General features: G+C 45.5%; 1 long non-coding RNA gene and 1 pseudogene across 2 annotated transcripts; one reads left to right on the top strand and one right to left on the bottom strand.

The window, feature by feature from the left end:
* Nucleotides 1–428: 428 nt before the first annotated feature.
* LOC140848747 (uncharacterized) lies at nt 429–16,189 on the bottom strand. 2 transcript variants are annotated; one of them, XR_012129865.1, is made up of 4 exons: nt 16,051–16,189; nt 2,814–3,035; nt 1,992–2,178; nt 429–714 (listed from the first exon to the last, which is right to left on the bottom strand). It is a non-coding gene; the product is annotated as an uncharacterized lncRNA (long non-coding RNA). The 2 variants fall into 2 exon arrangements; XR_012129866.1 differs by lacking the exon at nt 429–714 and adding an exon at nt 1,198–1,296.
* A 116-nt stretch (nt 16,190–16,305) lies between these two features.
* Nucleotides 16,306–17,560, top strand: LOC108404753 (deoxynucleotidyltransferase terminal-interacting protein 1 pseudogene; annotated as a pseudogene).
* The last annotated feature ends 6,125 nt before the right edge of the window (nt 17,561–23,685 follow it).

Raw genomic sequence — 23,685 nt, 5'->3', positions numbered from 1 at the left:
ATACCAAGATCCCTTCCAGCTCTGATGTGCTGGTCTCTCCCCTGGAGCTACTGAGAACCTAGGGGCGTGGGGCGAGGAGGACAGCTGGTACCCAGGGCATGGAGCCCCATCACTCCCTCCCTGCCTCCAGGGAGACCAGCATCCACTGTCACCTGTCTGTTCCCCAGCCTGGCCGAGGTCAAGCTGCTGATAGAATTTCAGGTGCTTAGTCATACTTTTTTGAGTAAATATCATGGTAAAAAGACATGACATTTCTGGGGCCAGTCTTCAGCATTAATGAAAGATTCCAAGAACAGGGTGACCTTTTCACAAAGGATTTGTAAATGCCAAAAACTACATAAAACCTCTCTTTCTGAAGCAGACAGGATTGTCACAGCTCAGCATTTATTCCCCAACATGTGAGACGGGCTCTTGTTTCTCCAGTTCCACACACTGGCTGGTGAGAAGCAGCAGGCAGACGCTGCCTGAGGGAAGGAGGGGGAGACAGAGGGAGGAGAAGGGAAGTGAGGGAGAAGAGCGGCCGGCTGCAGGGCAGGGCCAGCCTGGGAAACCAGTGTGGAGGGCGTGGAACCTCCTGAGGACAGGGCATGCAAACTGCCATCCCTTAGCAGAACTCTCTGCTTGCTGTTGGAGAATGGAATCAAAGAGCAAAGCCTGGAGGTCCACGTAAAGACCAAGCGAGAGAAGGTGGTGGCTTGGACTGGAGTAGTGGTGCTACGGATGGAGAAAAATACACAAATGAAAGAGATGCCAGGGCAGCGATTCAGACAGGGCTTGGCGATGGAAGAGGGCACTGCTGGGGCTGAGGAGGGGTCCTGATCAGTGATACACCCCATAAGCAAGAGCAAAGGGGTAGCTTTTAGCCCCAAAGTGCATAGGTCCAAGGTCAGGATCATGTCCATTTGAGTAAGTTTGAGGAGGGAGAACTAGGAGAACATTGAAACTAGGTCATCAAAGGGGTTTTAGGATGTGCGGAGGGAGAAGCCAGAAAGGGAACCAGGGAACTGGGGAAGTGAACCTATGGGAAGACGAAATGGAGCTGGGGACAGGCAGCATGCTTCCCGCTCGCCAACTGGGATCCTGCTGCCCTTTGGTGTGTGGGTCAGGTCCACAGTCAGAGGGCCAGCACTGATGGGCAGCTGACTCTACAGTCTACAGCCCTCGCCACAGGGTCCAAGAGCAAAGCTGCTGGCAGGTTTGGAAAGAAGGCATGGAAGTCTCAGGTTTGCAGCTGCTCCCGCGGAGCTGTCTGGGTGTCTCCATCGCAAGTCTGTGTGAACCGTCAACCGCAAGTGGCTGCCAAGAAAGCAATTGCCTTCTCTGACTACATTAATAGGGGTTTAGTGTCCGGATCAATGCGGCTGAGAGTCCCGCTGCACTCGGCACTTGTCAAGCTGTATCTGAAGCCCAAGCACCAGAAGGGGCCTGTGTGACTCAGATACTTCTCTGGGGGTTCCTCCAACCTCCGTCTGAAAAGCCTACACTGGCTTTTGGATGACAGCGCCCCACTGCCATGACCGTAGGGCCTGCCTCCCCTGGAAATGTCCCACCTCCAGCCAGAATTAAACAAGAGTGCGGGTCCAGCATAGCCGGACCACCTCAAGGTTTAAGGTTAAGTTAGAACATCAGATCTGTGTATGCAATGTAATGATTTTTAAAGGTTGATCCAAATGTTCTTAAAAACCAAGTATGGATCAAGAGTATCTATGGGCTGGATTAAGCTGCAGCCCCATCTGTGACTTCCTATCTAACCAAGTCCTCTGTGACGGTGAGCTGTATGTGTTCTCCTGACTGGCCATGGGGCGCCCAGATTAAACATCATTCCTGAGTGTGTCTGGGAGGTTGTTTCCAGGTGAGATGTGTGTTTGAGCCAGTGGACTCAGCAATGCAGACTGCCCTCTCTGCTGTGGGTGGGCCTCGTCCCACCTGTTGGGAACCTGAGAAGAACAAAAGGCAGAAGAAAGAGGAATTCACCCCCTTTCCTGACTCACTTGCTTGAGCTGGGGCATCTCATTGCATCTCCTCTGGCCCTCGGGCTGGGATTCCCACCATCAGCTCCCCTGATTCTCAGGCCTTCACAGTTGGGCTGAACTACCCACTGGCTCTCCTGGGCCTCCAACTTGCAGATAGACAGCAGATGGTAGGGCTTCTCCGCCTCCGGATGCACATGAACCAATGCTTCATAACAAATAAATAAATAAATAAATACATTTTATTAAATAAATACATATATATTTATATATTTTATGGCTCATTTACATGGCTCAGCACCAAGGTAACTAGTTAGAACTGGCCTTTCCTTGTTTTTTTTCCCCCAACCCCAAGTGTCAATCTTCATCCCTAATATACAAGTGCCTGTCTTTGTGCCTAGGATCCCAGCATCCGTGAAACTCTGTCCTCCAAGGCTGCCTAGCCTTGTCCTGGCCCCAGCCCCATGTGGCAGCCCTCCCCGCTGCCAGCTCTGTCACCTCACATGTCTCAAGGAACACGGAGAGCCAGGCGTCCACCTGCCCCATGCCTGGGCCTTCCTGACTCCTACATGAGTTTCCTATTGCTGCTGTAACAAATTACCACAAACTTATGGCTTAAAACCACACAAATGTATTATTTTACAGTTCTGGAGGTCAGAAGTCCTGAACAGATCGATGACTAGCTCCGTCTGAATCCACAATTTGATCTCTGACCACTCTACGCACATGCTGCCCTAGTCATGGGGTTCAGCTCATGTATCTGGGCCGTTGGCCAAGTGGCCCCACCTTGAGCTCCTGGGTGTGTGTGGGATGGGGGAGGGGCAGCGCCCCAGGTCCTGTCACCTGTTGATGTCAATTGTTATTGCTTCTGACAGTCTCAACTTCTGAGCATCCTCTGATTCCTGGTTCTCTGGACTCAGGGTCCAGGCTCTTGGCGCCCATTCATCTCCTGATAGGTGGTGTTGCCTATTCAAATCCTTGACTCTCTCTGGGTTGAATGAACTCCCAGGCCCTCTTCCGCGCTGATGCTTGGTTCTGAGATTCTCAGTAGCAGAGTCCCCTGGCCTAACACAGAGGTTACACAGAAAGCTTGCAGGAAGGAGTCTTTGCACGTTAGCACACTAAGAGGAATACCTTCCCAGAAAGGCAAACATCTCTTATTTTCTTCCAGTAAATCAAGGCTGGGAGGTTCATTTGTTTAATGGGCTCTAGTTAATCCAATCTGGTAAGTGGCTCGGGGGTGGGAAGGATGCCGACCTGACATTTTGCAGAGGGGCTCTCCTCAGGCAGCAATGCACGTGGGACCTGCCTGCGGGCTGGGGTCTACTGCCCCTTCCGCTGTGACACTTGCAAACACACCTGCACTGGAACGCCTTCATGTAGACCCACATGCACACGCATACACAAGCATGCAAGTAGACAGCACTAAAGGAAGATATTCAGGACAAGAACTGTATCCGCTGGTGACAAGGCCGCAGGAGACAGGGGCAGGTCTGTGACTACACCAGGGCCCAGCCTGGCCCTTGGAGCCCCACGACTGTGGCTTGAAATCTTATCTCCACCATCCATGTTCCCTTGGGTAAGTCATTTAGCCTTTCTAAGCCTCAGTTTCCTCTTCTGTAAAATGGGAATAATTAGAGCTAATCTTATCAGTGTGTTGTGAAGTGTAAAGGGCTAGGAAGGGAAAACAGACCCTCAGTTCACATGACTTTGTTTCTGGTCCCTGAGCCTACAGGCCCCATTATGGGACTGGGGTCCAAGGATGGGTTACGGCCCCTGAGAGGAGGCAGCCAGCAAGGGCAAGGAGGGTTTCAGCCTGCACACGGTCGCAGGTCCCAAAGGTGACCAGAAGAAGCAGAGCCAGGAATGGCCCCAAGCTGTCACTGATGGGAACTGATGGCAGATGGGGGCGGCTGGAGCTTGGGATGGAGGCCCAGGTCTGGTTAGCATAACTCCACCCCAGCATCAAGATCTGATAAGCTGACAGCAGGACCCTGTGCTGAGCCCAGAGAGGGAGGCTGGAACCATGGGACATCTCCAGCCTCAAGTCAGGCTCGGTCCTGGTCCCTGGGCTCCAGGCAAGCTGACAAGCCAGGTCTGCTGGCCAAGCTTCGGGAGAGGAGGGTCTCACAGGGCCGCCACCCAGGATGGCAGTGTTGCTGGGGGAGAAGGCAAGGGTAGGCACTGTGTCCACATCCTGTTTCCCACTTTTGCCCACAATGGGTGGCGATGGGACTGTTTGTTTCCAAAAGTGGCCATTGTCATTACCACCTAGTCCTGTACACAAGCAGCTGTTACCTGAGGCGCTATCTGACTCTGAAAACAGAGGACCTTGGCCACAGCCTTGAAAAAAGTCAAGTTGCCTTTTAGTTCCTTCTCTCGGATACCACAGGCTACCGGGTCCTCCGTTCACAGCAGCTCAGCTGCCCTGCCACTCAGCGGATGAGAGTGCTAATGGAGAAGACATCACCACACACAAGCATAGACCCGCGCGTGTCCTCTTCCCTACACCCTGGCTGACCCCATGGGCCAGAGGCCTCCTTTAAGGAAAAATCACCAACACGGCCAGCAGATGGCTGCAAACCCTGAGCCTGCGCCACCCTCCACAGCCCCAGGTCCCCAGCCATGGAAGGGCAGCCATGCAAGGGCAGAAGAGGGTCCCCCACTGCATGGGGACTCAGGGACATCAGAGCCTCAAAGCTCTTCTATGGACACTGGTACAGCCCTACGGGCTTGCCAAGCACGTCCATGCTTCCAGTCTTATTAAATCCTCACAACAGCTCTGATAAGCAGAGAGATGACTGTAGTCCACATGGCTCACACAGGGCAGCTGAAGCTCAGACAGGCCAGGTCACCAACACAAGGCCACCCAGCTAGTAAGTGCGAGGAATGAGATGGAAAACCCAGGCCTTCCAGCCTCAAGAAAGATGCTTTCTCCTCTCTGCCTCAGCTGCACCTGTCAAGGAGTCAAGTTCCCCATCAGTCAGATGGCCAAGCTGAGGCTGCAGAGGGTCCTTCGCAGAGGTTGCACAGAGGAGACTGCCCAAAGCCCTGGGTCCAGTCATACACAGAATTGTCACGAGTTCTCTTGACAAAAAAAAAAATCACTCTCAGTCCTCCAGGCAACATCAACTGCAGTCCTTCAAATGTTCACCACTTCCCCTCCCTCATCACATGCTGGGAAAAACACCACAAATGGGCAAAGGCCACTTTCACTTCTCCCTCAGCTTAAACAGGGAAAGAGCACTTGCTCAGCACCGAGCCCCAGGTAGGGTCCCAGTTCTACCACTGACGCCATGTGGCTTTGGGTAAAGATGCTCAGCTCCCCGACCTCCATGATTCGTCCTGATAATGGGGATGATGCCACCGCCACCCACCCCATCCTTGAGCTCCCTGCTTCAGTCCTGGGGGTTTCAGGTTCTCATCTGTGCTTCTCAGCCCCTCCTAGAAGAGAAGTCTCATTTGGGGCCCTCTGCCTGGCCTTCCTGATCTCCCCGTTCCAGTTCCCAGCCTCATTTCAAACCCCATTTGCCAGGAGCCAAAACAAGGAGCTCAGTTCATTGGAAAAATCAGCCTAAGCAATTGTTTCACTAAATTGACTTGTCAGTCACCCTGCCCAGACCGGGCCCTGGAGAATCACCTGATTTCCAAGCAGGAAGAATGATTTGTAAGCTTTGAGGCCAGGAGGAAAAACACTCAGGAAAGGCCTATCACAGAGAAAGACTGGGTCTAGGTTTCCATAGCAATCCCGGGGGAAACAGAACGAGCACGTGCCAGCAACCTCATTCAGAGGCAGCCACTGTAATCACCTCCTCAACCACAGGCCATCTGTCCCCACATCTCCAGAGCAATAAGGACCCTCTCCAAAGAGAAACCGTCTCCATCCATCCCAGACCTTGAATGCAAGCAAGCAGCCACTGGAATCCCTCACACCCTCTCCGCATGGTCTCTGCAATTGTTTGGGAGAGGAATTCTAAAATCTTACTTGTATAATACATTGAAAATATGTATAATTGCTTCATCAAGTCACTATTCTTCTCTAAGCCTCTTTAAAATAAGAATAAAAATAGCTCTTCTGTGCAGCCTTGTTGTTGTGAGAGGTAAATAATATAATGCAATGTTTAACAAATGGGAACATAATTATTTTTCTTCCAATTTACATAGCATTTCACACTTTGCAAAGAGCTTCACCTCCATTATCTCAGGCAATTCTCCAAATGATCTTGTAAAGTGTTGCAAACCATCATCATCCCCATTTGGCTCTGAGAGAAGTGGGGCTTAGAGTTCACTGATTTTTCCACGGTCCTGCCAATAGCGTGGGTGGGGTTTACACCAGTGACCGGGGGCTTTTAGTCCAGCGGCCTTCCAAACTATCATTTAGAGGTTGGGGGAAAAAATAAAACATCGCAAACATGAAAAATCTTATTATGGAGAATAGAGGAGACATCAAGAGAATCCAGTGTGTTTGACAAAGGAAGGGCATATGACAGAGAGCAGATAGATGCCAGGAGAAATCCTCACTTTCTGGGCTGAACCCAGAGTGGGCAGAAGCATGAGGGGGGAAAGCAGACAATAAACAATAAACAATTGTTCTCTGCAGTGGACACCGTGCAGAGTGTTTACACTGGCAGATCCCACTTAACCCTTAAAACAATCTTATGACACAGGTGTTTCTATCAAGATGTTTTAGGTTGCAAGTAATAATAATATTTTATAAAAACCTAAAAATGGTTTAAACACTGAAAGAGCCTCAAGCCAAGCTGGTAGTGTAAGTTCATACTGTGGGCTTTCCCTCTGGTCCCAACACATGGCGTTTCAAAGCAAAATAAGTATCTTTCCAGACTCAGTATAGTAGAAAAAAAACAAAGGGGAAAGGCTGGCTGAGCTGCAGGTGTGCTGGGATTGGAGCCAAGAGGCAGGCAGAGGGGGCTTGAACCTTGATCCCATGGGGTAAAAAGGACTTAAAATACCACGCATGAGGTAGGGATTCTGACCCAGACTCACTGGGGCTGGCATGGGGGTTTCCCTGACAGGGAGAGAAGTTAAAAACAAACTGCAGCATCCCCCAGCCCAGGGTCGGGGTTTGTACATGAGGCTCTGTGATTAGGAAGGCAGGGGAAGGGCTGTGCAGCCATCCAGCCAGGACATGGGCAAACCAGCCAAGCTCTTGGGTCTGCATCCTTCTCCACCTCCTCAAAGAACTGGAGCCTAAGCTACCCAAATGGATCAGGCTCTGGGGTGGAGCCTCAGGGACTGGGCTGGAGTAATTCCATGGAGTAATTCCACAAAGCTAAATTCCATGACATGTAAGAAAGTCCAAGGCTCACAAAACCAATACCCAGGAAGCTGACTCACCCAGACCAACAGAGGACAATAAAGTGATGAGAAAATACCAGTTCTGATTATTTAGGATCCATAATGGATAAGGAATGAAATACCATAAAGAATAGCAGTAAGAAATTGTAAAACCAAAACAAGCAGAAATGAAACTAACTCAGGGGTATTCTTAAAAGAAGAATCTGTTAGAAGTACTACGTACCAAATAGGCACTTGACTTAAAATTTTTTGAAAGAAGGGACAAATCCTAAAGGATACAGTCAAAGAGAGAATAAGTACATTGGATGATGCTGCTTGGTATCATCACTCAGAGCAAAACTCAGGGAAATGAGTAGTAATAATAATGTCTAGACCAAAAGATGCAGGAGTTCCATGAGTAAAATGTGCAAATGTCTTATCTGAAGGAGAATAGAAATAATGCATAAACTTTGACTTTATTAGAAAAATTAATAGTAAATAACAAGGCTGAAAATAGAAAAGTCATTGTTAAAAGAATGGTAATACATCTATAGCTTCTGAGTCAGCAGGAGTAGGAAGAAATGGGGGGGGATTATCAATCTAGCAACAGCTTAAGAATTAGAAAAAGAGAAATAAAGAAAGACACACAATAAGATGATAGGCATAACACACTAGTAATCACCAAAAATAAATGTTCACAGCTCAAACACATCTGTTCAAGAACAAACCATCAGGTTGGATTTATTTAAATCCAACTATATGTTGCTTACAAGTGACAGAAAAAATCTGAAATACAGGAACAAGAAAAAGCTTACCTACCAGGTAAATATTAAAAGAAAGCTGGTATAGAAATACAATATGAGACAAAATGTCAGGGAAAAAGCAACAAGAGAAAAAAAGAGGGACAAAAATAATAATAAAAATAAAACACACTCCAAACAGAACTTTTAGGACAATCACAAACCTCTGTGCATCTAAATACCCTGTCTCAAAAGGTAGAAAGCAAAAACTAGAAGAGTTACCAGAAGATATTGACAAATACCCAATCACAAAAGAGGAATTTAGTGCACCTCCCCAGTACCAAATAGATCAAGTAGTAAGGACATAGATTATTTGAACCACATATTTATGAAATTAATTTAATACATAAATCTTGAAACCTGTTCACAATAACCATGGAATATTAACACCTTTCAGGCACACAAAGCATATTATAAAAATGGACTATCAACTACATCATATAGTATCGATAAAGTGGAAAGAATCCACGTCACACAGACTATGTTCTCCCACCAATGTGATTATATTAGAATTCAACAATAAAAGTCATTTTAAAATGCATTTGGAAAAGAAAAACATGCTTCTGAATAACATGGATTAAAAAGAGATTCATAATAGAAATTTATGAAATATTTAGAAGCAAATGACAATGACTATACTTCATGTAAATTTTGTGAGACATGATTACAGTAGTACCTACTGGAAAAATCTAGCCTTCAATATACTTAATAAAAACCAAGAAAGATTAAAAGTGAGTGAGTTCCTTCTCTCACTCAAGAAGCTAAGAAAAGAAAATCAGGATAGAATAAAGGAAATAATAAAGATGACAGCAAAAATCAATGTAATGGAGAAAGCATCAGAGATGATTAAGCCAAAACTTACTTCACTCTTGGAAAGATTAAAAAAATAGACAAATTCAAACCAGAAAAATGATGCAATAAAAATCTGAAATCATAAAAAAATGAACATTAAAACAATGAAGGTGGACGATTTTCTATAAAAACATAAATTATGAAAACTGGTTGAAAAATAAATAGAAAACTTGAATAAACTAAAAGGTTTTAAATATATAATAGGTAGTCAAAAATCTTCCCCTCCCGAAGGCATCAAATCTAATTACAGAAGCGAGGTTCAGAAAACTCACAAGAGACAGGTAATTCCTCTTTACACAAGCTGTTTCAGAGAACTGGGGTTTAGGTGGGGAATTGACCTCATAAGGCTGGTGTGATCTTGCTACCAAAGCTGGACAAGAAGAGTATTAAAAAGAAAACCAGGAGATTAAAGACGGCGCATGAGAGGAGAGACAGAGGCTTCCTCCTAAAACTGGATACAATTAAAAAATGTAATAGGCACAACTAATCCTGAGAGAGCAGCAGGAAAGAGGACAGCTCAGACTGCACACACCTGGAGAAAAGAGCAGACCTCACCGAATGGGGTAATATACCAGAGCTGTGGTTTCACTGGACCTGAGCCCTTCCCCCACCCCAGCTCACCTACGGGAGGAAGAGAAACAGCAGGGAGGGAGTGGAAGGCCTGGGACTGCTGAATACCTAGCTCTGGTGATCGGCACTGGGGGCACAAACATACATTTCATGGTGCTTTCATGAGACTCGCATGACTACTGCGTTGGAAAGTTAATACAGGCAGAGTTCCTGGGGAGACTGGGATTCCAGCCACTTGTGGAAAGCAGGGAGCCATACCCAGCTGCTCTGGGACAAAAACTTACACCTGTGTGACCGGCCGTTCAGGCAGTGGAGACAGGCACAGCAGCCAGGAGGCAGGAAACAGCTCTTTCCTACCCCCAGGCACCAGTACCGCTCCCTTGCAACCCCCGACATTGCTTCAGGGGCTGAGCAGCTCCAGAATAGAGCTTCTGGACACTAGAGGGCGCCATATACAAACATGAAATGCCAAAGGAACCTTGTCCAGAGTAAAATTATTAATACAACTCCTGAGAAAGATTTAAATGATATGGACCTCGTGACTCTTCCTGAAAGGGAGTTCAAAATAAAAATCATCAACTTTCTAATGGAGGTACGGAAAGACATCCAAGAACTCAGGAATGAATTCAGGTCAGAGATCCAATTGTTGAAGAGCATGATAGAGGGTATTAAAAGCAGGTTGGATATGGTGGAGGAGACAATAAATGAAATAGAAACTAGAGAAGATAGAGAAGAGGAATATAAAGAAGCTGAGGCACAGAGAGAAAAAAGGATCTCTAAAAATGAAAGAATATTGAGAGAACTGTGTGACCAATCCAAGCAGGACAATATTCACATTATAGGGATACCAAAAGAAGAAGAATATAGAGAGAAAGGGATAGAAAGTGTCTTTGAGGAGGTAGTTGCTGAAAACTTCCCCAATCTGGGGAAGGAGATAGTCTCTCAGGCCATGAAGATCCACAGATCTCCCAACACAAGGGACCCAAGGAAGACAACACCAAGACATATAGTAATTAAAATGGGAAAGATCAAGGATAAGGACAGACTGTTAAAAGCAGCCAGAGAGGGAAATAAGATCACATACAAAGGAAAGCCCATCAGGCTAACATCATACTTCTCAGCAGAAACCTTACAGGCCAGAAGGGAGTGGCATGATGTATTTAATCCCATGAAGCGAAGGGCCTGGAACCAAGATTACTTTACCCAGCAAGATTATCATTTAAATATGAAGGAGGAATTAAACAATTTCCAGATAAGCAAAAGCTGAGAGAATTTACCTCCCACAAACCATCTCTGCAGTCTATTTTGGAGGGAATGCTATAGATGTAAGTGTTCCTATGGTTGGATAGCTGTCACCAGAGGTAGTAAAACCACGGTAGGGAGGGTGGAGCAGCTGATTGCGAGGCAAATGCAAAATTAAATTGACTATACCCAAATCATTCAAGGGATAGACAAAAAGTACAGAATTTGATACCTAATATATAAAGAATGAAGGAGGAAAAGTAGAAAAGAACCTTTAGATTGTATTTGTAACAGCATACTAACTGAGTTAAGTTAGACTCTTAGATAGTAAGGAAAGTAACCTGGAACCTTTGGTAACCATGAATCTAAAGCCTGAAATGGCAATAAGTACATACCTATCTATAATCACCCTAAATGTAAATGGACTGAATGCACCAATCAAAAGACACAGAGTCACTGAATGGATAAAAAAACAAGAGCCATCTATATGCTGTTTACAAGAGACTCACTTCAAACCCAAAGACATGCACAGACTAAAAGTCAAGCAATGGAAAAAAAGATATTTCATGCAAACAATAGGGAGAAAAAAGCAGGTGTTGCAGTACTAGTATCAGACAAAATAAACTTCAAAACAAAGAAAGTAACAAAGATAAAGAAGGACATTACATAATGATAAAGGGCTCAGTCCAACAAGAGGATATAACCATTATAAATATATATGCACCCAACACAGGAGCACCAGCATATGTGAATCTAATACTAACAGAATTAAAGGAGGAAATAGAATGCAATGCATTCATTTTAGGAGATGTCAACACACTATTCACTCCAAAGGACAGATCCACCAGACAGAAAATAAGTAAGGACACAGAGGCACTGAACAACACCCTAGAACAGATGGACCTAATAGACATCTATAGAACTCTACATCCAAATGTAACGGGATACATATTCTTCTCAAGTGCACATGGAACATTCTCCAGAATAGACCACATACTAGGCCACAAAAAGAGACTCAGCAAATTCAAAAAGATTGAAATCCTACCAACCAACTTTTCAGACCACAAAGGTATAAAACTACAAATAAATTGTACAAAGAAAGCAAAAAGGCTCACAAACACATGGAGGCTTAACAACATGCTCCTAAATAGTCAATGGATCAACGACCAAATTAAAATGGAGATCCAATGATATATGGATATAAATGACGACAACAACAACACAAAGCCCCAACTTCTGTGGGACACAGGGAAAGCAGTCTTAAGAGGAAAGTATATAGCAATCCAGGCATATTTAAAGAAGGAAGAACAAACCCAAATGAATAGTCCAACGTCACAATTATCAAAATTAGAAAAAGAAGAACAAATGAGGCCTAAAGTCAGCAGAAGGAGGGACATAATAAAGACCAGAGAAGAAATAAACAAAATTGAGAAGAATAAAACAATAGAAAAAAATCAATGAAACCAAGAGCTGGTTCTTTGAGAAAATAAACAAAATAGATAAGCCTCTAGCCAGACTTTTTAAGAGAAAAAAGAGAATCAACACACATCAACAGAATCAGAAATGAGAAAGGAAACATCACGATGGACCCAACAGAAATACAAAGAATTATTAGAGAATACTACAAAAACCTATATGCTAAGAAGCTGGAAAACCTAGAAGAAATGGACTGCTTCCTAGAAAAATACAACCTTCCAAGACTGACCAAGGAAGAAACACAAAATCTAAACAAACCAATTACCAGCAAAGAAATTGAAATGGTCATCAATATACTACCCAAGAACAAAACCCCCGGGCCAGATGGATTTACCTCGGAATTTTATCAGACATACAGAGAAGATATAATACCGATTTTCCTTAAAGTTTTCCAAAAAATAGAAGAGGAGGGAATACTCCCAAACTCATTCTATGAAGCCAACATCACCCTAATACCAAAACCAGGCAAAGATCCCACCAAAAAAGAAAATTACAGACCAATATCCCTGATGAAAGTAGATGCAAAAATACTCAACAAATATTAGCAAACCGAATTCAAAAACACATCAAAAGGATCATATACCATGACCAAGTGGGATTCACCCCAGGGATGCAAGGATGGTAAAACATCTGAAAATTCATCAACGTCATCCACCACATAAACAAAAAGAAGGACAAAAACCACAGGATCATCTCCATAGATGCTGAAAAAGCATTCGACAAAATTCAACATCCATTCATAATAAAAACTCCCAACAAAATGGGTATAGAGGGCAGGTACCTCAACATAATAAATGCCATATATGATAAACCTACCACCAACATCATACTGAACAGTGAAAAGCTGAAGGCTTTTCCTCAAGATCGGGAACAAGACAGGGATGCCCACTCTCCCCACTGTTATTCAACATAGTACTGGAGGTCCTTGCCACAACAATTAGACAAAACAAAGAAATACAAGGAATCCAGATTGGTAAAGAAGAAGTTAAACTGTCACTATTTGCAGATGACATGATATTGTACATAAAAAATGCTAAAGACTCCACTCCAAAACTACTAGAACTGATATCGGAATACAGCAAAGTTGCAGGATACAAAATTAACACACAGAAATCGGTGACTTTCCTATACATTAACAATGAACTAATAGAAAGAGAAATCAGGAAAACAATTTCATTCACAATTGCATCAAAAAGAATAAAATACCTAGGAATAAAACTAACCAAAGAAGTGAAAGACCTATACCCTGAAAACTACAAGTCACTCTTAAGAGAAATTAAAGGGGACACTAACAAATGAAAACTCATCCAATGCTCTTGGCTAGGAAGAATTAATATCGTCAAAATGGCTATCCTGCCCAAAGCAATATACAGATTTGATGCAATCCCTATCAAATTACCAACAACATTCTTCAATGAACTAGAACAAATAGTTCAAAAATTCATATGGAAACACCAAAGACCCTGAATAGCCAAAGCAATCCTGAGAAGGAAGAATAAAGCGGGGGAGATCTCACTCCCCAACTTCAAGCTCTACTACAAAGCCACAGTAATCAAGACAGTTTGGTACTGGCACAAGAACAGAGCCACAGATCAGTGGAACAGAATAGAGACCCCAGATATTAACCCAAATATATATGGTCAATTAATATATGATAAAGGAGCCATGGACATACAATGGTGAAATGACAGTCTCTTCAACAGATGGTGCTGGCAAAACTGGACAGCTACATGTAAGAGAATGAAACTGGATCATTGTCTAACAAAAGTAAATTTGAAATGGATCAAAGACCTGAATGTAAGTCATGAAACCATAAAACTCTTAGAAAAAAACATAGGCAAAAATCTCTTGGACATAAACATGAGCAACTTCTTCATGAACATATCTCCCCAGGCAAGGGAAACAAAAGCAAAAATGAACAAGTGGGACTACATAAAGCTGAAAAGCTTCTGTACAGCAAAGGACACCATCAATAAAACAAAAAGGTACCCTACAGTATGGGAGAATATATTCATAAATGACATATCTGATAAAGGGTTGACATCCAAAATATATAATGAGCTCATGCACCTCAACAAACAAAAAGTGAACAATCCAATTAAAAAATGGGCAGAGGAGCTGAACAGACAGTTCTCCAAAGAAGAAATTCGGATGGCCAACAGACACATGAAAAGATGATCCACATTGCTTGTCATCAGAGAAATGCAAATTAAAACCACAATGAGATATCACCTCACACCAGTAAGGATCGCCACCATCCAAAAGACCAACCACAACAAATGTTGGTGAGGTTGTGGAGAAAGGGGAACCCTCCTACACTGCTGGTGGGAATGTAAATTAGTTCAACCATTGTGGAAAGCAGTATGGAGGTTCCTCAAAACGCTTAAAATAGAAATACCATTTGACCCAGGAATTCCACTTCTAGGAATTTACCCTAAAAATGCAGCAGCCCAGTTTGAAAAAGACAGATGCACCCCTATGTTTATCGCAGTACTATTTACAGTAGCCAAGAAATGGCAGCAACCTAAGTGTCCATCAATAGATGAATGGATAAAGAAGATGTGGTACATATACACAATGGAATATTATTCAGCCATGAGAAAACAAATCCTACCATTTGCAACAACATGGATGGAGCTAGAGGGTATTATGCTCAGTGAAATAAGCCAGGCAGCGAAAGACAAGTACCAAATGATTTCACTCATATGTGGAATATAAGAAGAAAAAAAACTGAAGGAACAAAACAGCAGCAGAATCACAGAACCCAAGAATGGACTAACAGTTACCAAAGGAAAAGGGACTGGGGAGGATGAGTGGGAAGGGAGGGATAAGGGTAGGGGGAGGGGGGAAAGGCAGAGGACATTAAAGGCCAAAGGTAAAAAACCTCCTTAAGAGGACTGAAGAGCTTGATGCCACAAAGCTGTTTTATTGTTTCAAGGCTGATATTGGAATGTGGAGATAATAACTATTTGTTGATGATCTAATATGTGCTTTAGATACATTATTTTAATCCTCACAATAACCTTGCAAAGGTAAGAAAGAGTTCAGGAGGCTGAGAAAAAATGCCCAAAGTCATAAAGCTAGTAAGTGGTGGCTGTTGGAATAGTAACAACAGATAGCATTGTTTTGGGCATTTACTTGTGCCACAGTTCTAAGTGCTTCACAGGATTTAACTCACTTAATCCTCACTATAACCTTGTGAGTTAGGTACTATCCCCCATTCTACAGATGGGAAAACTGAGGCACTGAAAGACACGTGGGTCACACAATAAGCAGTTAAACAAAGGCAGGCAGTCCAATTCCAGAGTCAATGTTCTTAGTCATCGTATCAGACAGGATTTGAGCTGTCTTTCTAACTGCAAAATTTATGCACTTTTTCCTACCCCATATTATGACCTGGTAAAAGTAACTTTCTCTACCACCCATAAATGGATTCAATTCTATTCAGGGACATCTCACTTCTAAGGCCAAGCCATGGGGAGTCTGAGGTACACCACAGCTGTTAAGTCCCTGCATCCCCAGCCCACACCTGAATCACCCATCTAGGGAGAGAAGCCCAGTTCCCTGGGGCTGGCGAAGTCCACAGATGCAAGAGGCCCCTGGAGACAAGACCTGGAGAGAGCCGGTGGGTGTATTCTTGGATGGCTTGGGTCAGACCCAACTTATTGGGTTTCTGGGTTCCCTCAAGAGGCCCAGTCCAATTATGTGTGCCGGGAAACAGGCATATTAAAATCTACACTTTTCAAAGACTGAACGTCTAGAGACTCGATAAGAAACACTGCCTTCTGCTCCCCAAGCCCATGAAAACCTGTTCCCCTCATCCAGCCCTGCATTTCTCCACTGACCTCAGACCAGCAGGAGAACAATCCTTGACTGAAAACCCACAATCCACACCCGAGGTGCCACCAGTCCAGAGAGGAAGCCCCAACCACCCCCCACACACATCTCCAGGGGTCCGAGAACCCCGCGACATGTAGCAGTTTGGTTCCCATGGTAACTCCTTATCGCGCCGCATTGTGCTTCCATGTCCGCGAGCTGAGCGCTTCTGTGATGTCACGGGGCCACTTCCCAGCCGGTGGCAGAGTCGGACCGTGGTTGCGGTGACTGGGGCGCCATGGAGGCCACTGGCGACGTCGAGCAGCCGCGGGGACCCAGCAGAGCTGAGTGGGGCAGCCCCGAGCTGGGAGACGCGGGCGCAGCGGGGCAGCTGGTTCTCACGAACCCTTGGAATGTAATGATAAAGCACCGGCAGGTGCAGCGAAGGGACCATCGCCCACAGATTACGACAAGTTTCACAGGCCCTTCCATCTCCATGGACCTCCTCCGAGCTGTCTTGCAGCCTAGCATCAATGAGGAGGTCTGGACTGTCTCCAACAAGTACATGAAGTTCTTCCAGAAGGGAAGACATGGGTGCAGAGCCGCTGACCCAGGAGGCCTGTCAGAGCTGCCTAGAACAGGCTAAACTACTGTTTCCTCATGGAGAAAAAGTAATGCCCAGGTCCATCCATGAGCTCCCAGGAATAAAGCGTGCCAGGCAGGCAGAAGAGGAATGTGCCCATCGCAAAAGCCCCATTCCCAAAAAGAGGAAGGAACAGCCTCTTGGATACATGATCTCAAATGACCGGGCAGCTGCTGGCAAGGTACGGAAACCAAAATCCTGTGAACCAAATCACAGAGAAGGCCCCAAGTGGGAGCCAGCTCAGCTGAATGAATCTACCACCTTTGTGTTGGGATCTCAAGTCAACAAGGCCCTGGGGCTGGGGGGCACCAGAAGGAGAATCTACATCAAGCACCCATACCTCTTTAAGTATGCAGCTGACCCCCAGGACAAGCACTGGCTGGTTGAGCAGCATCACATATGGGCCACAGAGGGGAAGATGGCCTGCCTCCTCATCGAGGAGGACATCCGGGACCTCACTGCCAGCGATGACTACAGAGGGTGCCTGGACCTGAAGTTAGAGGAGCTGAAGTCCTTTGTCCTACCCTCCTGGATAGTTGAGAAGATGAAAAAGTACATGGAGACACTACGCAGAGAATGAGCATCGTGCTGTTGGAGCATCTTCACAAACCTGAAGCCCACTCCCCTGGGGACACTTGGCAGCTCCCCTCCACGGCCCTCATACCCACATGGGTGAGGCCACGGCTGGGACTGCTCCTAGGTGATCTCAGCAGCAGTAAGCTGTGCCTGGGCTAGTTTGTAGTGACTCACGTCAGAGCACCCCCAGACTGGCATGTAGTTATACTTTTGTAAAGTTATTGGGATAAGATAGTTTGTAAATAGTTTGTAACAAAAACACAGATGGTGAAAAAAAAAGCCTAAACATAATTTGTTGAACGAAATAAAGCTTGAATAAGTGGGGGAAAAAAAACAAACCATACTTTAAATATATTCATTAAAATGGATTTAGAAATCTTAAAAAAAATAGTTTACTTTTATTAAACTATTTTAATAAAACTATAAATCTACTTAAACTACAAATCTATTCCAGCAGTATATAAAATATAATATGACCAAAAAGAACATATCCCAGGAATACAAAGGTAGCTCAAGATTAGAAAATCTGTTGGTATAATTCAACATATTAGCAGATTAAAAAGAAAGTATTATGAGCCTATCAAAAGATGAGCAAAAAGCAGTCAGTAAATTTCGACACTCATTTGTGACTCCAAAAAAGAAGAAACCCCTACCAATATACAAATAGAATGTAATTTCCACAACCTAATAACATTACATACCAAAAACTTCCAGTAAATACTATCCTTGATGAAATTTTAGCTTCCTTCCCAATCAAACTAGGAAAAAGACAAGGGTGTCTGCTATTGGCAGCACTATTTGAGATTATACTGGAAGTCTGGCTACTCCAGGAGAGAGGAAGAGAGAAAGGGGAAAAGAAAGGACTGGAAAGGAAGCTATAAAAATAAATTTGTCATTCTTTTCAGATGACATGTTTTCTCTGCACAGGAAAATACTCCACAGATGTTCATTAAGGGAGTGAACAAATGAGTGAAATGCAGTTTGGTTTCACTGGATCAGGCAGAAGCAGATGGGAGCATGTCACAGTTCCCTGGCAACTCAGAGATGGGGAAGGCTAGCTGACTTGCTCATTGGACCACTAAGAAGTTTTGCCCCTAAGAAGTCAAGAAAAGCCTTTCTGTCCTACTGATCCCGTCTTGATTTAAAATGTTGACATTTTTTCATCATGGATATTTTGCATTAGCCTTGGTTTTCAAATAGGGCATTAGGCGATCATTTATCTTGATTACTAAGTTTTGGCTGCCCACTTATATTTTGTATGTGCCTCACTCCCCTCCCGCTACTCCCAGCCCACAGAGGCTGCCAAGTTCTCCTGCATTGACGCTGTCCCCACAAAAAGGGGATATCACCCCTCAGGGCTGCGAGGCGCCTGATCTATTAAGGGATCCCCTGCTTCAGTGCCTCCCACATGCATGTCATTGCTGTCATTCAGTCAGACGTGACAGTCTTCCTGTGTGAGTCTGAGGAGGTGGGAGGGTGAGTTATGCCTGGGAGCCATTTTCACACCAGATGCAGCGGGGCTAGTTCCTTTCAACAGCTCCCACATGTCTTGTTTGCCATTCAGCTGAACAGCCTTCTGGCTGATACGCTTAGAAAGGCTCAGCGCTCTCTGGGGGCCACGACCCACAGGATTCCCATCTTAACCCCCTCCTGAAAAACAGCCACACTCACAAAGACCTCCTGCTTCCCCTCCAATCTTAGCCCAGGGAAGTGGCAGTCATGGACTCCCTAGTTACGCTCAACAGGCAGGCAATATGTCTGAGACGTTAAGAAGGCCTCACTGCCTGTTCCAGCTCTGCCGCCTACTAGCCGTGTGACCTTGGGAAATAACAAGGAACTTCCTGAGCTCACGTTTCCTCGGCTGTGTGGAGATTAGAACACCTGCTTCCAGGGTTCGTGAAGGGATTAAAAGGAGATAATGCCCATAAAGTGCTTGGCATGGTGCCTGCCACAGGCAATGCCCTCTGTGCACAGGGGCTGTGCCATCAACAAACATGTTGTCAATGGTATTAAATAAAGATACAAGCCATATGATGTGGGACGGAACCAGAAAGGGCAGCTGTTCGGCTGAACAGGAGGGTTTTATGGAGAAGGCAGTGCTGTCACTGGGTCTGAGAAAATGAGAGGACCTCAGTGGGCAGAGGGGCAGAAAGGCCATGCTCGGCTGGGGGGGCAGGGGGCATGCAAGCACATAGGGCCTCAGAGAGCAAGGTGCCAGGGGGAGCACAGGACAGCGGAGGGACACTGGTGAGTACTTAGACAAGTGGCTGAGGGTCACGGAGGAGCTTCCTATGCCATGCAAAGGAGATGGGTGCTCCACGGGGGTCACCGCCATTGCTGGAGGATACAACATGACCTGGCGGCCTTTGGAGCACTGTCTGGAGGGGACCCTGCAGGCTATAATCTCTCTCTACTTCCCAGCCACACCTCTCTTTCTCCTTAGATTGTCAGCCCCCTGAAGGATGGTGAAGACTGACGAGATTCATCTCATGGCCTCCAGTGCCCAGCATGTGTCCCTGCTCAGTGCTTGGCAAATGAAAGGAATCTGGCTTCCAGAAGACCTACAGAGCCTCTCTCCTTATCCCTATCTTCTCACAAGAATGAATACAAATCAAATGCAAGAAGAAAGTCGCTCTCTTGGGGAAGAGGCATGGTCTCGTTAACTGGGTTTCAGGACACTGATTGGACTGATGGTACTTGGGGCAGGATTTTCATCGGATCGAAAAGCTGCTCTTTTCTATGGGCCAACTGGCTCTGCTCTTTAAAGTTTTTTTCCTACACAGCAGAGTGATGGTTAATGTCATGTGTCAATCTAGCGGGGCTACAGAGTACTCAGATTTTTTATCAAACATTCTTCTGGGTGTCTTCGTGAGTGTTTTTGAATGAGATGAATATTTAAATCAGTAGACTGAGTCAAGCAGATTGCCCTCCCCAGTGTGAATGGGCCTCATCCTCTGCTGGGCCTGCAGAGAACAAAAGGCTGACCCTCCCCAGAGTAAGACAGAATTCCTCCTCCAGCCAGCAGCAAACATGAGACACTTGAGTGAATGAGCCTTTGGCTGACCTTGGGAATCTTGAGGATAGAATTAATTTCCTGGGTCCTCTGACTGATAACCTTTCATGGCACTCCAGTCTCACCATCCACACATCTGCAGAAGAGGGAAGATGGCAGGAGGAAGGAAGGAAGGGAGCAGATAGGATTGCAGCCCAAGTAGCTGTATATAAAAGGGACTGTCCTTTGCCTTTGCAAAGGACATCCACTCCCTACCTTACCCCATCCTTGTGTGACAAATGAGTCCCTGCCTGCCGTCATGAGACAGTCAGCTTGGTCAGATAGAAGCACCAGGATTATCAGAAAGGTCTTTGTGTTCTTTGACCATCTTCCAGTAGCAAAGCCAAGCAGGGCTGAGAGGGCTGGCAGCCTGGCCCAGAAGGCTGTGCACAGAGCAGGCACCAGACGCCAAGCCCAAAGCCCATTAGGGGAAAGAAAGCTATTGCTGGAACCCCAAAACAAGGATCAGAACAAGAGGATGACAGTAGGTTGGAAGCCAAGTCATCCAGGGACATGGGTCATTGGCGGCAGGTCTGAGAAGAATGAGCTTGGCGGGCTGCAGATGATGCCTCTGCCCATGCTTCCAGCAGCCTCACTTCAACTGGCTCACATGGCCAAGCTGGTGCAGAAGCACCTGCCATGGGGCAAGCAACAAGTGCCTGTGTCACGTCACCACTTGAAGTGTGACATGGAAGTCTCAAGGACCACCAGAGGAAGTTTCTAGTTCACATCGAATGAAGAGGAAGGGGAGACACATCCAAGTCATGATCATGTTGGCTGGCTCAACCAATCCTTCCCGCCCCTTTTTGGCCCCCTCCAGGGCTCTTCCCCAGGAACTCTCTCACCCACCCCTGGCTTGGCCAGCTCAGACGCCAGCAAAGGGACCAGCCTGTGAAGATCAGCCTTGACTGAAGCCGCTCAGCTCAACCCCCTGTTCAGACACTAGAGCAGACATTGGCCTGTCTGACTATGCTCACAGCCAAGGAAATGAAGACCTTGGCCCTGAATCTGACACCCTCCTGCTTGGCAAGGCAGGCGGGGTCCATGGAAGTCTTGGCAGGTGCCAGCAAACAGTGTGGAAGCCAGCCTGTCAGGAGCATTCAAGGCACCAGCTCAGAGACCAGAGTGTCAACGTACTTCCATGAGCCCCCTGCCTCTTCCCTGATGAGTGGTACTCAGGTGGCCAACACGAGGGCCTGTGCCCCCCCATCCCAGGGCTGCCCACTGAAGGCAGTCCTTCATGACTTCCCCTTCCCAGCCCCTCCACCGATTCAGCTCAGACACTTTGCCATAGCTACCATGATAATTAACACATTGTACCCAGAAGGACTGTTTATATGCCCCTTAACACGGATCATTCCATTTGTTCCTACAGAAGCCTGGTTCCCAGAATGGTGCACCTCCAGGTCCTGGATCAGTGGTAAAGGCAGAGCATTGGCATAGCAGCTCATTCCACACAGGCCATCCCTGATCCTGGCTGTTGGATGTATGCATGTACCCAGCTGTATGCTGACAACAGCCACCCCTGGAACCCAATAGAACTAGAGACAGCTGTGCTGCCCAGTGAAGTCCACGCCCAAGCTTCATGTTATGTCTTGGAGACAGGAAAGCTGTGGGGCTGTCAACCTGGCTCAGTGAGAATTATAGTTCTCAGAATTCCCTCTCCTGCATGTTTCCAAGCTCAGAGCCACCCTATGGGAAATATGCTTAATATTTGGGAGAGAGCTTGAAACTCCAGCCATTAGTCCCTGAATATCAATGAAAGACTCTTGGCAGTGCTGCAGCTCCTACACAATGTCTCTCAACTTCTTGCTCACCTTGCTGATGTGGGGGAGCCCCTGGCTTACCTCCTCTTTCTCCTACTGGGTCTCTTCCTTCAATATTTCCAAGTCTTAGGCCAGGTGTATGTTCCACTCTGCAATAAAGGACACCAGCTTCTCCTCCAAGTCACTTGTGTCATCAGGATTGGAGGCCATGAGAAATAGACACTGTTGATAGTGTGCCACTAAGTATCTTGACAACCAGCTCTTGAGGTGCAGTTCCAAGATGAATGTTGGTTGATATTCTTGTCTACAAACAAGTGAGACAAAAGTGGAACAATGAAGATGTGTGTTGGAATTTTACCTGTCCATCAATGTAAGCTACTTCCTTGCTGAATAAAAAAAATAGTTTTGAATACCAGAAGAATATTTCCTTTATTCACATGTAACACTATAAATTCAAATGAAAAAACTATAAACATGAGACATTTTTTAACTTTACTTTATTAACATTTTCTCCATCACCTCCTTAAATCTAGACAATCAACAAAACAATAAATCAAGGACTGATTGAAGCATTTGCCAATTTCTGTGGTATACACACTCCCATTGGGGTTCATTCAAAGCTGCCAATGTGACATCAGTGAACATGGAGTTGGGAAGAGGCATACAGTAACTCACCATTATATTGTATTATATTACATTTCCACCATACAGATGCAATAGACATAAATGACCCCAAGAGTACAGAATAATAAGACATAACAAAATAATTAGGAAGTAATGAGTTTTTAGTATTTATTACCTTTGTTTCTAACGTAATTTATTTAATTGTAAGTTTATGTACTTTAATGTTTGATAGTGACTGTGTTCAACAGCTGGCTCACAAAATTCCTGTGTATTTAATAATCAGCTCTTACAGGTTGGCATGAGCCAGCTCCTGCACAGCACTGGATCCTTTTGTCTTCCTGGTTTCCAGCTTGTCTTTGCTCTCCATACGTTTTCCTTTCCACAACCAGCCCTGCTGAATAAAAGAGCCTTCAGACCCAATACCAGACACAGAAGCCACAACATTTCAGGGAAGTCTTAACTAGCTCCCACAGTTGTGTAACATCTACTTCTTATAATATATCCCTTACTCTATGTAATTCATAGTGTTTCTGTTTCTATGATTGAGCCCTGACTGATACAGAAATAAAGGGAATCCATGAGGTCAAAGGAGATGCTGGCCACCCCTACAGCAAGCTCCAGCAGCCCATGGTCATTCTCAATACTGCAAAGATGCACCCATATTCCAAGCTGCTCCAATGTCAGACACCCACACATCCACACGAATGGACACAACTTCTCTACCAGCATGGGATGGAAGGATGCAGAATCAGGGCTTGGACCATTATTCCAAGCCTGGCGGAGCAGCAAGGGTGATAGGGACAGGATGATCCAAAACAAGCACAGAAGGGCTGTCCCAGCAGCAGAGCTAACCAGGCCTCACGGGGTTGGACCTCACCAAACCCTAGGGGTGTCCCAGCATGTGAGGGGGACACAGCCATGAATCCTAGTAACAATCAGGGTGGAAGGGCTGTCCTCTGTTAACGCTTGTTCCTCATTCATTCATTCACATACTGCCCATTCT

This window comes from Manis javanica, chromosome 4, assembly GCF_040802235.1.
Source record: "Manis javanica isolate MJ-LG chromosome 4, MJ_LKY, whole genome shotgun sequence".
NCBI classification, from domain to species: Eukaryota; Metazoa; Chordata; class Mammalia; order Pholidota; family Manidae; genus Manis; species Manis javanica.
The sequence above is the reverse complement of the archived record's forward strand: the minus strand, read 5'-3'. Positions and strand labels throughout refer to the sequence as shown.